Here is a 17,478-nt window from a genome sequence, read left to right as displayed (position 1 = left end):
TTTAACAAATTTGCCCTTCTGTAATAGTCCCAGTATTGTAGCAGTATTTGCTTTTAATAAAATTCATTAAGATTAGATTCACGAATCTTAATAAGTTTGACTGAAAATTTGCAAAGCTTGCAAAACGAATTTCCGGCTGCTTCGTTCATCTCTACTAACTACTATGGACGCCTTTGCACTGACCTTTATTTTTTAATTATTGTTAATTTATTTCCTAAAGGGTTACTCCAGCGGGGGGGGGGGCTATTTTGGGATCTGGCATGGGAGGAGGTGGCTGAGAGAAAAGACGTCCACTCACCTCCCCGTATCCAGCGGCAGGTCCCGTATCGCGGTACTCCGGTCCTCGGTTCCCGGCCGCTTACTGGAATCTGACGCGGGCTCGAGACGTGACATATCAAGTCCGCTCAGCCAGGCAGTGACAGAGGCGGGATCTGAGCGGACTTGAAACGGATCCTGCCTTTGTCACTGACTGGCTGAGCGGACTTGAGATGTCACATCTCGAGTCCGCGTCAGACACCAGGAAGTGGCTGGGCACCGGGGACCGGAGCGCCGCGATAATGGACCCGCCACTGGAACCGGGGAGGAGAGTGGACGTCTTTTCTCTCAGCCACCTCCCCCCTGGCCAGATCCCAAAATAGCCCCCCCGCCTGAGTACCCCTTTAAGTGAAAAATGAAATTTTGAAAAAATGTTCAATTCTATAAACTTTAGTTGCTACTAAAAGGAAAGTCTGTCAGATGGAATTTCTATTCTCCTAGGGTGGGTTCACACATACAGGATCTGTAGCAGACATGCAGCAGATTTGAACCCACCCTAAATATTAGTGGTAGAGGAGACTGAGTTATGTACCAGGTCAAAGAGTACACAGGCTAGAGAGGACAGTTCCCAAAAGGTAAACGACAGGAGGAAATGATATAGGCTGTGTACAATAAAAAAAAAAAAATATATATATATATATATATATATATATATATATATATATATATATATATATATATATATAGTCATGCAGTAGACTGCATAGGCTGTAGTAGGAGAAGTAAGCACAATTGTTAATAAAGACCTATGACAAAAATATACCATTGCTACTACTTATGGTGTGTTTACACAGAAATTTATCTGACAGATTTTTGAAGCCAAAGCCAGTAATTGATTTGAAAAGAGGAGAATCTCTGTCTTTCCTTTATGACCTGTTCTCTGTTTATGGTCTTTTCCTGGCTTTGGCTTCAAAGATCTATCAGATAAATCTCTCTGTGTAAACACACTATAAGAGAAAGAAATCATTAGAGATAAGTCTATCAGGCAGAAGTTCTATTTTCTCATTATAAGAGGTAACAGCAGGGAGGGGAAGTGAGATACATAGTAGAGATGAGCAAACCAAAGTAACACCAAACAGCGCAGTTACTTTGGGAGCCTACAGGAGGGAGAAAGGGAAGGAAGTTGCTAGAAATGTGCGGAGCCTAAATTGTTTGTCTCGCAGGTTCTGAAGAGATGAAAAGTAGCTGGAAGAAATCATCATGGAGGTCTGGACTTGATGGAGAGGAAAAGGTAAAGTGACGCCTCAGATCAAAGAAGACGTCAAATGTGAGTCACTGCATGACAGTTTTCTTATTTTGTAGAACATTATTTAGTAGGGGTGCCCCAAGCTAATTTTTTTCTCCAAGGGGTGCCCCGAGGTGGAAAAGGTTGGGAAGCACTGCCTTAGTGCATTGCATTCCCTAACTTGCAGTAATCTCTATTATAAGTTTATGAGGCTGCCTGGATGAAGATGATTGACAGCAGAAAAATACAGTGTGCTGTCATGCACTGCTCCCCACTCATTCTAAGCAGTGATATCCTCAAGGAATCACACATAGCCGTTTTTTGGCAGTTTTGGGGTCAAAACCCAAAGTGGATTATAATGGGATGGAGAATATAAAAGGAGGACTTGTACTTCTCCTTTCTGTTGGATCCACTTCTGGTTTTAGCACAAAAACTGCGATGGCAGTTTTCCAAAAATGTGTGATTCTAGCATCTAGCATTGGGAAATCTTAGGTTTGATCGAACTCGAACCTTCTCGAACCTTCAGCATTTGATTCCCGATGCCTTCCCATTCCGTGGGGAAGGTGGAGACAGCCCCAGTACCGCCTGGAAAACAGGGATACAGCCTAGGTAATAGGCTGTATCCCTGTTTTCCAGGCGGTACTCGGACAGTCTCCACCTTCCCCACGGAATGGCAAGGCATCGGGAATCAAATGCTGAAGGTTCGAGAAGGTTCGAGTTCGATCGAACCTTAGATTTCCCTATGTTCGATTGTCTCTAATATGGTAAGCACTTGCACCTGTAGATTGTTGTTGCACTTTCTGTTTTTTTGTTTGTACTTAAGCCACATGCAGCGTGCAACCTGTGAACAGAGGTTTAGAGGTGCTGCCATTGTTTTTTTTTTTATCTCCCTGTGACATATGAAGAGAATTTTTATTTTGGCAGTTACAGTAAAAAGTGGCTGACCAGTTACACTGGATCTTTGATTATTGTTTTCAAGCAAAGGAAGAGGGTCCGTCAGTGAAAGAGGAGGAAAAGAAAAAAATTGCTTGATTAAAAAATCATTATTTTACAAATTATGTGCAAGTAAGATATATATAGGAATAGACAAGAATCAATTTTTTAAATAATTCTGTATAATATAAAAGCCACATGATACATAGAAGACACGCCAGTGTTCTTCTGAATTTTACTATTCACCAGATGGAAATAAAGTTAAAAATACTAAAGGTCATCTTATTACATAAAACAGAGTAAATATGTGAGAAACACAGCATTTTTATTCTATATTTAATGACATGTTACATCATTTTACATTATTTACCAACAGCCTGACAGTAGAAAAGAACTTTATTATATTCAACATATGTACAAACATACGTTCAGCAGACTGTTTTAGAGACTTTGCTCTTTCCAATTTAGGTGGCTGTATGTTTGTAAAGTGTTCATAACATATTCAGAGAAATTTTTTTTTTTATAAAGGACTAATTTAAGCCCCTAAAAAGGCCCAGTTCTACACAACTGAAATTGTTAACATTTATACAAAGTGAGTGGGGCCAAACAATGTGTAGATCAAATGTTTTCTCGGGATATGGCAACTGCAGGTTCAGATCTTAGTAGTATTAGGCCAGGTTTACATAGCGTATAACACCGGTCATTCTGTGACCCGGCAGGGTCACAGAATGGCCGGTGTCGGTGCAGATCAGTGGTGTCAAACTCAAGTGGGCCAAAATTAAAAAATCGGACAAAGTTGCGGGCCTACCTTGATAAGTATTGAAGCGCAAATGTGGCAGTCCTGTCACTGTCAGTGGTGTGTGTCTCCCAGCACTGTGCACTATGATAAATGACATGACAAATTGCTATGATATGATTAAACGCCAACTCATGTAATAGCCATGTAATAGCCAGCCCTCCCCTGTAGTCGCATATAGTAGCCAGCCCCCCCAGTAGTCTCATATAGTAGCCAGCCCCCCCAGTAGTCTCATATAGTAGCCAGCCCTCCTCATAGTCTCATATAGTAGCCAGCCCTCCCCTATAGTCTTGTTTATAGTAGCCATGGCGGGCCAGATGTTGTTCAAACTCTGAATTGCCTCACAGGGGAAAAATAATGGCACTGCAGGCCAGATTTGGCCTGCAGGCCAGAGTTTGACATGACTGGTGTAGATCATCCCGGCCAGTTTCTTTTGAATTTGGATGCGGGCGCACCTGTGTGCGCCCACATCTCAATTCACATTGCACTCTCCATTGTGTGAACTGACATGTCTGTGTGGCCACTACTATTTAATGAATAGCAGCTGCACAAAACTCCTGACCGGAGTGTATAGTAAGTGTATATGCTCCGGCCGGTATCCCATTAATTCAAACACAAAATATATTTTGCATATATCACCGCCATTGTTGCAAATTGCAAACAACGGCCGTGATTTATGCAAAACATATGTTGTGTGAACATGGCCTTAACCACTTAAGGTCAAAGCCAATTTTCTTTTTGCACTTTTGCTTTTTCCACTTTTTGTTTAAAAGGCCATAGCACCATAGCCAGTTTTGGGGTTTATGACATGGCCAAATTTGTCAAATATGACAGGTGTTACTTTAAGAATCAATAACTTTGGAATGCTTTTACTGATCCTTGTGATTCCAAGATTACTTTTTTAAGGATGTTAAAGGCCATAAATGTTTAGCAGCAATTTTTAAATTTTTCATGAAAATTTCAAACTGAGAAATTCTTTAGGCACCAGTTCAGTTTTGGAGTATATTTTAGAGGTCTGTATATTAGAAACCCCCATAATTTACCCCATTTTGAAATCTTCACCCTTTCAAGTATTTGGTCATTTCACAGGAATATCTGCAAAGAAAGAGTGAAAAGTTCAAATTAGTATTTTCTTTGCAGAGATTTCAATTGTAATCCTATGCAATTTTTACCATACCGATTACAGTTACCGATCCATCAATGCCGGCAATTGCAGATGCTGGACCCCCTTTTGGGTTCAAGTGGCAGTTACAATAAACTATCAGCTATCAGACGAAAGTTTAGTTGCGGCTCCCGGTCACTATTTGTGTAAACAGTGAGCATCTGAAGCAGCGCAGTTTGGCTATGTGCACATTGAGGAAAAGGCGAGGAATTCAGCTTGAAATTCAGCTTGAAATTCCTCCCGTAAAAAATGTACAGAGCAAAGTCCCATTGTGTTCAATGGGTTTTCTGCTCTGTTGTTCACACTGCAGAATTTCCGAGCAGAATTTTCTGCTGTAGATCTGCTGGAGGAATCCTATAGTAGTCAATGGGGGGCTTAAATTCTGCTTGAATTCTGCCTCAAAACTTTCAGCTACAATTCCTCGAGAATTGCTCAGTGTGCACATACCCTTATAGTACGTTGTCGTGCTGAAACTAGCCTCCTACCATGGCATATTATAACTGCCTGGTGCAGCTAGGGCTTAATTATTTTTACCAGGACAGCACAGTATGACAAAATTCAAAATGGCCTAAATGAACAGGCAATTTTCATACCCCCCCCCTTTTTTTTTTTTTTCTTCTCCTCTTCTTTTGAGAGCTATAGCACTTATTTTTCCATGTAGAGGCCCATATAAGGATTTTTGTAAGTTTTGGGGGTTCCTGTGTCTATGCAATGCATTTTACGGTAAAAAATATATTTATTCTATAAATCAGTCTAAATTCAGCTATATCAATTTTACATAGCTTTTGTAATGTTAAACAACTTTTTTTTTTACCGTAAACTTCTTTTCTTCTTGCAAATAATTATGATTAAAATTATTGTGACTCTTATAACATTCATCATTTTTTCACCTACAGGGCTTTATGGGATGTCATTTTTTGTACGATGATCCCTATTTTATGAAGATAGGAGGCTTTTATCACTTTTTATTAACTTTTTTTTATATTTATTGTAACAAAAAATCAACAATCCTGGCACATATTATTGTATAGTGGTAAAGGGGGGTAATTAAAACTTTCATTGGGATAAGGGCTTTTGGCATATTTTGAAAAACATTTTTCTATTTTGTTTACACTGATAGGAGAGTGACAGGGGTGGCACCTGTCACTCACAATTTAACGGTGGCATTTAGGGGGTTATTTATGGGTGATAGTGCAACTGCTGTGGCCGATCCTTAATGGTAAAGACCCAGCTGATATCAGCCTCACCCTCTATGATGTTAGCTGAGCTCCAGAGTTTTCTTCATATAGCCCTCTCTACCCTATGGCTTTTCAGTATGGCATGGTTCTTTTGGGAACTGGTATGTTATGTCATGTCTTCCTGGTGTTAAATCAGTATAGGAAATTGTAATTCCCCATTGACAAATTTTAAAGGCCACAAGTTCTTGTGGCCTTTACAAATAAATTACTAGAAAATAACAATTTACTGAAATATCTCAACTTTTTAGGGTACATTCTCATGGGCATGGGGTTTGCTGCTCAGTTCCAGTAAAGTGAATGGAACTTAATTGCAAACCACACCGGACCTGGAGACAAGAGTCGTGTTATCTCTGAAAGAAAGTGGCCATGTTTTTGTAGCACTGGAAAACCCCTTTAATTAAATGGTCTATTGGTTTTAATACGTAGGACGGTAAAAGGACAGTAGGAAAAAAGTACTATGTGTGAACAACTTAAAATAACGTATGCTGTTCACAGAATAAAGGCCGCAAATTAACAACACAAACATTTGACTGCATCTGCGAACAGTTGCTGTTATATTATACATTATGCAGACCGACGGCTATTGCTTCCATAGACTTCGATATTAATCAGCGAATGAAAACAACAACCATTATTTTAAATTAAAATGGTGGCTGTTATTATACTTTGTGTGAACATAGCCTAAACATGTACTGGGTCCTGAGTATCTGGAATATCAATAACCCTGCTAACAATTATTCCCTCCCTCTTGATCCCTTTCTGTTTCCCTGGCTTACTCTCTTGCCTTTCCTCTTCTGGCTATTCAGACAGTGGGCCTCATTCACTAACAATGCATAAATTTTAAGACGTTATGCTGTCATTTGTGTCTGTTTTTTTTTGTACCAAATTAATTAATGTGGCGCACACCCTGTAAAAATCTAGAAGGTTTTTCAGAGGACAAAAATAAAACCTGACCATCCCACCACACCAGAAGTAGCTGTTTTTTTAGAATCAAAAAATGATTGTTTGCTTAGTAAATTTGTCGGTTGTGGTGGGTTTTAAAGGATACGCCCATGACACACCCATGACACACAGACTTTTTGGTTTTCTGTCAAAAATTACGAGTTTGTCTGGTTTTTGTCCTTTAGTAAATGTATCGGTCCGCTAAAAGTGGACAAAAACTTGACAATTTGCTGCCGGGAACACTTTAGTAAATCAGCAAGAGTGTGTATGCTCTGGAAATAAAAGATGTCTGCCATCTGCAAGAGAAAGAACATTACATTATTAGGCTATGTTCCCACTTTGGGAACACAGCAGCCGACTAAATGATTGCCCAGTAAATAAAATTTACCATCCACAAAAATTAATAACATAGAGCTCCAAGTTTTATTACATTGATACTCTAAATGCCTAAATGCATCTAAATGCCTGATTAGCAGGCGGGGCGAACGGACTGTGCCCGCTGCTAGCTAATAGGTCCTGGGCTGCATATAGCACCTGGGATTGCAGCTGTTCAGAGCGGGGTCGCCATGCGACCCCCCCCCCCCCCCAAACTCCCCTAGTGACGCCAGGATGTACAGTAACATCCTGGTGCGTCTAGGGGTTAAATAATAATTATCCAACTAGGCAACACCTACAACTTTGGCCAAAATAGTTTTCGAATGTAAGCCTTCACGCGGAGAAGGCAGGTGCACATCCTGATCATTGAGGTCAGGAGCGACATTGTGCAGCTATTGGTTGGACATTGCGTACAAGTCTGGTTTCACACAATGAACAAGATATGCACCTCCCTCCATGTCTCTGAAGGCTTACTTCCAAAATATGGAATCAACAAAAGTGAGTATTGGGGAGCAGAAGGCTTCAGCCATCTTTACTGATCTAAAACTACATGTATGTAAAATAGACAAAATATAGTTCCACTCAACGTGGTCAAATACTTGTATATTGTACTATATATATATATATATATATATATATATATATATATATATATATATATACACACACACACACACACACACACACACACACACACTCCCTTACTGATATACTCACACACATTTATTTTTATTTTGGTCTGTTTATTGAGTCAAATCAAATAAAAAAAAAATCTGACATATCATTAAATTTGAATTCCATAAAGAAGCAGTTCAGCATATAAGGATTAAGTAAACAGCAAGAATGGTGCAAAGTAGTCACCTCTTTCAATTTAAAAGTCAATGTTATTATTAATAGTCATTTTTATTATACAGAAATATTTCCTTCAGTATCCCTATGGAAAGGTATCTCCAATTTCTCTTCCCTCTGTCCATTGTATGCCTAATGGCTACCGAATATGCAAATACTAGCATTTTTTATTTGTTCTCACTGCTGCATATCTGATCAGCACAGTAAATATTCATGAGTTTGCTATTGTAGAAGCTGTGAAGTACAGAAAATATGCCCTCCAAGGTGACATGTAATTTGGCAGCTCCTACATAAAGAGACTCTGGGAAAAAAAAAATCCTGGAAATATCCTAATAATTAGACACATCACTACAAGTGCATTGTTATTTCTGCCTCTCATTAAACAAATGTCATGGGCGTTCTTTTATTCTCTCTGTGTAGCGAGGAAACAGAATATTCACAATTATTTCAGTATAAATCTTAAAGGTTGGTATACAGTATGTGTGTATGTGTGTGTGTGTATATATATATATACATATATATATATATATATATTTGTTTCAAGTTCAAGTTTGCACCAAAACACTTCTAAGTTGATGGGTTTTTTTTTGTTTTGTTTTTTTCAGTTTGGTTTTTGACATTACCATGCCTTATTATAATCCACTGTAAACTTACCTTGCTGGCATTCAGGAAATTGGACTGTCATGGCAAATGTTTGAGAAATGCTTATATTTACACAAATATCCTTCTACAGATTTGTGGACATAATTAAAATGTTTTGTTCTATTTTTGAGTCATATTATTGATGTTCAATCCAAACAGCCTCATTGAAGAGTCTCGAAACACAGGACTAGCCAGATATCCCTCCAGGAAGGACCCACCCAGCCTGTGTTTTGAGACTCTTCAATGAGGCTTCACAGGCTCTTCTTTTGCATATTCATGTTTCCCAGGGGGCAATGCACCTAGGATTTCACTGCATTGAGCGCTTTCATTAGCAGCCAGTAGTGTTATCATTTGGCTAGTCTCCCTGAGATCAGCAATCTGTTTCTCTTACGACTCTACTAGGCATCGCTTCCACCTAGCCAGGATGCTGCTCTTAACTGATGAGGGGCAACACCCTGAAACAGCTGTATGTGGATGGATACCTGGCCTTGGTTTTTTCCATGTCATTACATTGACTTATACATGCAAAGTGGGTGGTATTCAGCTCACCCGGCACTCCTCCAGTCCATGTGCTTGAACAAGCACAAATCTTAGCTCCAAAGCGAAAAAATGTTTTGTGTGTGTCCAGCACTACAGGACCACTTCAGGCTTCGTATCCAAAAATCTTTAATAGTCCATAAATCACCATTCATTTCATTTTTGGTGATTTATGGATTAATAAAGATTTTTAGATATGAAGCCCAAAGTGGTCCTGTGGTGCTGGACTTACACAACACATTGTTACATTGACTTATAGGCCCACTTAATATGGTGGTTTTGGTGGCTTCCATACAGGAGCCACCCCTGGGCTGGGTCCTTCCCAGAGGGATATCTGGCTAGTCCTGTGTTTAGAGACTCTTCAATTAGGCCTCACAGGCTCTTCTTTTGCAAGATAAATTGTAGTCAGGTATTGGTGTTAGGGGAACACAGTATGTATGTATGTATGTATGTATGTATGTATGCATGAGGTGTGTATGGTGTATGCTCTATTTGAGAGTGTATGTAGTATGCGCAGTTTATGCTGTACATAATGTTTGTATAGTGTATTTCCATCTGTGTGGTATAGTGTAAGGGCAGCGTATATAGTGCATGGTGTATTCTGTATTTATAATGGGGTGTATGTACTGGGTATGTAGAATAAGTATAGAATATGGGCTATGTTCACACTAAGTAAAAGAAAAGAAAAGGCATCCACTTTAAAAAAAAAAAAATACCATCCAATATTACTACATTTTAATTGAAATCAATGGAATAACGGACGCCCAATGCATATAGTGTATTAAATAATAGTGTTAATTTCATGGACGTCAGACTTCTTTTTGCAAATAATGGACGTTAATTTTAGTTGCTTTTTTTCCCACTGTCCTTTTACTGCCTTTACTTCTGAATTCAATGTGAAACTTCAAAAAAGAACCACACCCTGAACTAGAACAATGTAACAGCCGTCATTGTAATGACGGAAACACTAAACGCAAAATGGCTGATGGCATTTGGAACTAAAAATAACAGATTCATTTAAAAAAAAAAAAAGAAAAGTAAAAAGCGTAATGTGAACATAGCCATGTAGTATGAGTGTGTGGTGTACGCTGTTTGTAAAGTGTATGGCTATGTTTACTCAGCATACTAATTTTAAAAGAACGGCCATTGTTTTCCAATAAAACAACAACCGTTCTTTCCATTCTGCAATGAAATGCCTAGAAGTCAATGTGTTAAACAATGGCCATTGTTTTGAGTGTCAAACAACGGCAGTTGTTCAATGCATTGTGTAAGAACAGCAGCCAATGTTCCATTTCCAGTTTGAAAAGAATGGCAATTGTTTTAATGGAAAACAATTGCTGCCCCCCCCCCCCTTTAAATAGTATGTTGTGTGAACATAGCCCATATGGTAAAAGGTATGATGTGTAGCAGGGCTCTACTGACCATCCAACAGTACTAGCAAATGCAAGATAGGCTGGCAGTCAGCTGTCGACACAATCACCCCTGCTTACCACTTCCATAGAAACCATAGTGGCTGCTAAGGGGGACATAGATCCAGGGAAGCCCACCACTCTGTTTTATCTATTAGATGAGATTTACAGCAATTCTACAAATCAGATCCAATAGTTTAAATGGTGAAATAGTTAAAGCCTCACACGTTAAATCCAATGGTCTTGTGGTCCTCACTGGTCTTTGTTTGAATTCCAGGAACGGTAATGTGCCATATCTTAACCTTACTATTGCAGTTAATCCCTGGCCTCAGTTGTCACAAGCCATATATATTGGTATCACTGCCAGCAACAGTCATTGTCCCAGGAAAATGTACAAAATCAGGTGGCGACTACAAGACTTTGCTTGTCATGCCACTAATAATTATTTTTACAGCCTCACCAGTGATAAACAATAGTTTATTTGTGTTTCTTTTGTTAACACCGAGGACTGTACATAAGCCTGCATGGTGTATTCACACGCTTAGGTTTTTTCATAAAGTTTTTGAAGCCAAAGGCAGGAATGGTTATGAAGGAATGAGGTACACATATAAAAAAAGACTGAGGCTTCTTCTCTTGGGAAATACATTCCTGGCTTTATAAAATGAAACAAAAACTTGAACTTGTGAGCACACCATCAATTGAGACATATACAGGAAGAGTTCCTAAGGCAGCAACAGCTGTAACACAGCCCTGTCTATAGTATTATGGTATTTTGCAGTACTGTACATTACGTGCTGTCTCATTGGGATCCACAATCCAAGTTTCAGAGTAACCTACAGTATCTTTAAGTCTATTTTGTACTGTGGGAGGTAGCTGAAGAACCTGAAAGTAACTAACAAACGAGAACATAAAAATTTCATGCAGATGTTGTCTTGGCCAGGTTTTAAAGGGGTTATCCAGTGCTACAAAAACATGGCCACTTTCTTCCAGAGACAGCATGACTCTTGTCTCCAGTCCAGGTGTGGTTTGCAATTAAGCTCTATTCACTTCAATGGAAATGAGTTACAAAACCTGTACCCAAACTGGAGACAAGAGAGGGGCCGTCTCTGGAAGAAAGTGGCCATTTTTGTGTAGCACTGAATAACCCCTTTAACCCAGAACAGCAGTGCTGACAGGTGACAATGCTAACCACTGAGCCACCAAGCAGGAAAAATATGCCCTGCTGCACAGCATGTGGCAGATGTTTTAGATGTTTTACATGGAGTCATATGAGATCCACCCTCTGCATGAAAGACTTTATTCTAGAACTGCACTTTTTCACTTCAAGGCTTTGTTCACACAATGTATTCACAATGGTCCTTGTTTGACATGGCAGTATCAGCTGAATGAACATTTTCTTTCATTTGGATTGCGGGGACATTTGGGTGTGCCTGCAATCCAATTAACCATTGCCCTCAATAAAACGGTCATGCTTTGTGAGAACAGACAGTAAACAATGGCCGTTGTTCACAGTCTGACGACCGAAAAAAAATATTTCCACGGCCACAGGGGAACAGCGGCCATTGTGCAATACATTGTCCGCATGGTGACTGCTGTTCCCTATTCACACAGTGAATTCTTTTTTTTTGTTTTTACAATAATGTCCAATATTTAAATTGCTAACAATGGCCTTTCTTGTAAAAAAAAAAAAAAAAAAAAAAAAAAAGCACTGTATGAACATAGCCTAAAGCTATGTTCCCACAATATCTTTTTTGAGCTGTTTTGCTACAATTTTTTATGGACGGCTGTCATTTTGGCTTCAAAGCGTGATCACTTTATGCAACTTACAGTCATAACTTGCATAAAATGGCTGCATTTACACCAGAATGAAAGTCTTACAAAAAAAACATCCGCAAAATGGCCAAAAAAAGCTTAAGCTTTAAGCGTAACTGTCATTTCAGGGTCATTTTTCTGAAAACATTAAATATCAACAGTTCAAGCGATTTTAAGAAACTCTGTAATAGGTTTTATAAACCAAAAGAGTTTCCTTCTGGACTGAAAAAGCAATCTCCCAGCCTCCCCCCTAACTTCAGAAGCAGCAGGATTTCTGTCTCCATTATGTGGCTAGGGAGAGGGGAGGGGCTGTTAGGAGTGACTGAGCATGGAGCAGTCTTGCAAAGCACAACACCCTGCAATCTTCTCTCAGTAAGTTCATAGATAAGCACTGACTTTTCTGACCCCAGAATCCTGCGTTTTAGGTGCCCAGAGAGTCTACAAACAGCTGACCTTCATGTCACCTCTTCCTGCTCCCTCATCTCCCTCGGCCCCTCCCCCCTCCATAAGGATAGAATGGAGAGAGCAGAGCCCGTCTTCACTGGCTTCTCTGTAATGAAGACGTGTTTGCCTGATAATGCACAGATAAGAAGTCAGGGGGGGAGGCTGGGAAATTGCTTCTTGAGCACAGAAGGAGGCTTTTTTGGCTAATGAAACCTATTACAGAGTTTCTTAAAATCGCTTATACTACTGATTTCTGCAATAAAAAAAACATGACAGTTACGCTTTAAGGCTATCTTTACACTACACTGTGTGCAGAATTATCATTATTTGATCACATCATCCTTTTTATACATGTTGTCCTACTCCAAGCTATATAGGCTTTAGAAGCCAACTACAGTACCAATTAAGTAAATCAGGTGATGTACATCTCTGTAATGAGGAGGGGTGTGGTCTAATGACATCAACACCCTATAAAAGGTGTGCTTAATTATGGGGCAACTTTCTTTTCTTTCCTGGCAAAATGGGTCAGAAGAGAGATGTGACAGACTCTGAAAAGTAAAAAAAAATTGTAAGGGATGCAGCAGCATTAAAATAGCCAAAGTTTTAAAGCGTGATCACCGAACAATCAAGCGTTTTATGGCAAATAGCCAACAGGGTCCCAAGAAGTGCGTAAAAAAAAAAGAAGTGCAAAATAACTGCCCATGAATTGAGGAAAATCAAACCAGGCTGCCAAGATGCCATTAGCCACCAGTTTTGCCATATTTCAGAGCTGCAACGTTACTGGAGTATCAAAAAGCACAAGGTGTGCGATACTCAGGGACATGGCCAAGGTAAGGAGGGCTGAAAAATGAGAAACAGAAGATAAAATGTCAAGACTGGGATAAAAAAATATCTTGGATGGGCCTGAGGATGGATCAGTAAAGGGCTGAGAGCTCCACTCTGACTCAGAGCCAGCAAGGTGGAGGTGGGGTACCAGTATGGGCTGGTATCATCAAAGATGAACTTGTGGGACCTTTTCGGGTTCAGGATGGAATGAAGCTCAACTCCCAAACCTACTGCCAGATTCTGGAAGACACCTTCTTCAAGCAGTGGTACAGGGAGAAGTCGGTATTGCTCAAGAAAAACATGATTTTCATAAGGACATTGCTCCATCACATGCATCCAAATACTCCACAGCATGGGTGGCCAGTAAAGGTCTAAAAGAAGAAAACAAAAAGTGACATGGCCCCTTGTTCACCTGATCTGAACCCCGTAGAGAACCTGTGATCCCTCATAAAATGTGAGATCTACAGGGAGAGAAAACAGATCATGCAACTGACAGAATCTATGGATGGAAGGCTATTGAGTGTCATCATCAAGAAAGGGGGCTAGATTGGTAACTGGTTTGTTTTTAGTTTTGTTTATGAATGTAAGAAATGTTTCTTTAAAAAATATCTGTTCTATTAGTTTACCTGGTGAAAATAAAGTGAGATGGGTATATATTTGGTTTTTACTAAGTTGCCTAATAATTCTGCACAGTAATAGTTACCTGCACAAACAGATATCCTTCTAAGATCTAAAAAATCTAAAAAAAAAAAACAAAAAACAATTTCTGCATTTGGTCTCTTTTCTGTTGTTACTAAAGACCATTTAACCTTAGTGATTGAGCATCGACTTGCTGTTTTTCAGTAAGTGTGACACCTAGTGGACAATTTTTATAGCATTGTATTTCATAAAGAAAATGGCAAACTGGCAAAAATATGAATAAAGTAAAATGCAAAGTTGCCTCCCCTGCTGATTTAACATTACTTTTTGGTAATAACAGTGCCCATTTAAATTTTACTCGTTTGACACAATAGAAACACCCCGTCTCTGTGGGTAACAAACTTATTTTAATAAAAATGTCATAATTCCCGATCAGTACAATCCGGAATGATTTGAAGTCCAATAGTTCACTTCTGTCATAATACAGTACATATTTTTTTTCATTACAGCTATACAGCTATTCGACAAAATATACAAAAGACAATCATTTTTTAGGCTGGTTGTATAACCATTTTAAGATGCTTTCTTCCTTTTTAAGAATTGTGCGCTGGTATTGCAGGTTGATCACTTTATTCGATTTTTTTTTTAACCTAAGCCTATTAGCATTGCAATTCATATTATTGTTCTTATTGCCTTTGGTGAATGGAACCATAATTAGAGTGTGCAGCAAGTGACCTTAACAAAAACGCTAATCAATGCTACCCTTGAGTTAATGTAAACCATTAATGATAGTGTTTCTGTTCCAGTACTAATTAAATGATAGGCAATGAAAAGGAGCACTATAGACCAAGTTTCATATTCACCATACATAAAGATACACTTTTAAGGGAAAAACTACAAAATTTACATTTTTTACTTTGTAAATTTCAACTTAGCGGATAAATGAAACCCAGCAAATTGAATAGTCATCTAAATATCACAATGCTATAGTTGGCAGCATATGGAATTCCTATGGGTCCATAATAAGATTAAAAAAAAAACCTGCATATACACTGTATAATAACCATTTTTTCTCCGAGGGATAATATTTTATAGAAAAATATCTCTATGGTACAGCATTGGAACCTGCATATTTTTTTCCCCTCTATTTTACTTACTGTAAAAAAAAAAAAAAAAAAGTTTAACTTTAAATTCTATAGGTGCTGCAATACAGATCCATACCACTTATTTAAGTCATGTTCATGACATCTTAAAGGATACCTGTTGTTTCAAAAGATTGTCATGAACTTGCTTGGTTTTGTAAGATTTACCCTTAGGAGACGTGACAAGGTGTTTGTTGTGATCTTACTGCTGTTATTAAGGCTCTGGGAGCCCTCTCTATGGGCCCTACTAAACCAACAGATTATCTGACAGATTTTTTTGAGCCAAAGCCAGGAATGGACTATAAAGAGAGACCAGGTATAAAATGAAAGACTGAGATTTGTCCTCTTACCAAATCCATTCCTGGCTTTGGCTTAAAAAAATATGTCAGACAATCTGTTGGTGTAATAGGGCCCTATGACACACAGTTATCTCTCATTCTCTTCACCTCAGGGTAGGGTGTGGGAGCAGAGCTTATCTGTTTGCCAGTAATGCACATACATGGACTGTTTTCCCTTACTTCTCTGTCCTATCAATACAGGAAACAGATTACTGATCTCAGGAAGACCAGCTAAAGAAAACACTGTCAGCTGCTGGTCCAAGGACCCAACACAGTGAAATCCTAGGTGCATTGCTCCCTGGGAAATACAAACATGTAAAAAAGAGCCTGTGGAGTCTCATTTAAGAGCCTTGAAACACAAAACTAGCCGAATATCCCTCTGGAAAGGGCCTAGCCTTGAGATGGCTCCTGTAGAGAAACCACCAAAACCCCCATATTAAGTCTCCCTATAATTCAATGTAATAACATGGGGGGGGGGGGGGAAAGAAACCCCGGAGGGATATCTGGCTAGTCCTGTGTTTTGAGTTAAATGAGGCTCCACAGGCTTTTTTTTGCATGTCTGTCCTATCAAAGCACAGCAGACACTTTTCTTTAGTATGCCATGACATATTGGTGGAAAAAGTGCAAGTGATTTCACTCTTGTGCTGGGGATCTGTCAGAGTGAGGAAACGCCAGGCCAAGTGATGTAATTTTCTATAAAATGGACAAAAAGTATACAACAGTGTTTTCTGCACTTCTATATTCTCTTATTGACTAACAGACTGAGGCCATGTTCACATAGCGTATGACAACGGCCGTTCTGTGAACCGGCCGGGACACAGAATGGCCTGTGTGAGAGAGGATCATCTCGGCTGGTACTGCAGTACCGGCCAGATGATCTTCACTTCTGCTGAATTAGTATTGAACTTATGTTGTGTGAACATAGCCTGATCAAGTTTGGTTCAAATCTCAACTTTACTCATAACCATAAAACTTGTACATACTGTAACGCCATCAAAGAGCTCTAAAAGCCCGATAAACACTTTTATGTCACCCATGAGTGTATCTAAGATCTTTTGAGATGTTTTAAGGCAAGGTTAATGTAAACATTTTGACATGTATAACTATGGGTAAATGGATGGTACCCAGAAGTAACAGGCTTCACTCAATTTTTTTTTTTTTTTTTAAATCTGAAAACTATCCTTTTTTCTGGTAGATACCTGTTGGAGATTATATGCGCACATAGGTGCTTTTTTCAAATGGTACCTCTGAAATGTCTCCCTTTTTGGGAGTAGCAACAAATTTTGCTTTGCGAAAAAGCAATGCTCTTTACAAGCCATCAAAAATGATCGCATTTAAGGATAATGACTCAACAGACTTTATGCACTGCTTTTTCACAATGAGGCTATGTTCACACTATTGTTATGCAATGGATGCTGGTAAACTGCCAGCCACCGGGCTGCACCCAGGACTTTTTTTTTTTTTACAATTGACTTGCAGGCACCATCAGGTGTGCCCGTAAATCAATTAGCTATTCACTTCAATGTAATGTGCGTTCACCACCACACATAACATTGTGTGAACGTGCGAAAAAAATAAGCAGGTACACTACTTCAATTGCAATCAACGTCCGTTCTTTACTGAAAAATCACGTGGTGGGAGCATAGCCAAAGGCTATTTTCCCACAATATTTTTCCCCCTCTGTCTTTTTTTGTGAGGGGGGGGGGGGGGTATGTCCATCATTTTTGAGCCCGTATGTGAACAACTGAAAAACAACTTCCACTGTTTACAGAAGATGTCTGAAAATAATTGTCATGATCATTATTTTGACGTCCGTGCAGACAACATTCGTCACTTTGTACGTTGTGAAGCTTGG

Source organism: Dendropsophus ebraccatus, chromosome 3 (assembly GCF_027789765.1).
Source record: "Dendropsophus ebraccatus isolate aDenEbr1 chromosome 3, aDenEbr1.pat, whole genome shotgun sequence".
Classification (NCBI taxonomy): Eukaryota; Metazoa; Chordata; class Amphibia; order Anura; family Hylidae; genus Dendropsophus; species Dendropsophus ebraccatus.
Note: the sequence above shows the minus strand (reverse complement) of the source record.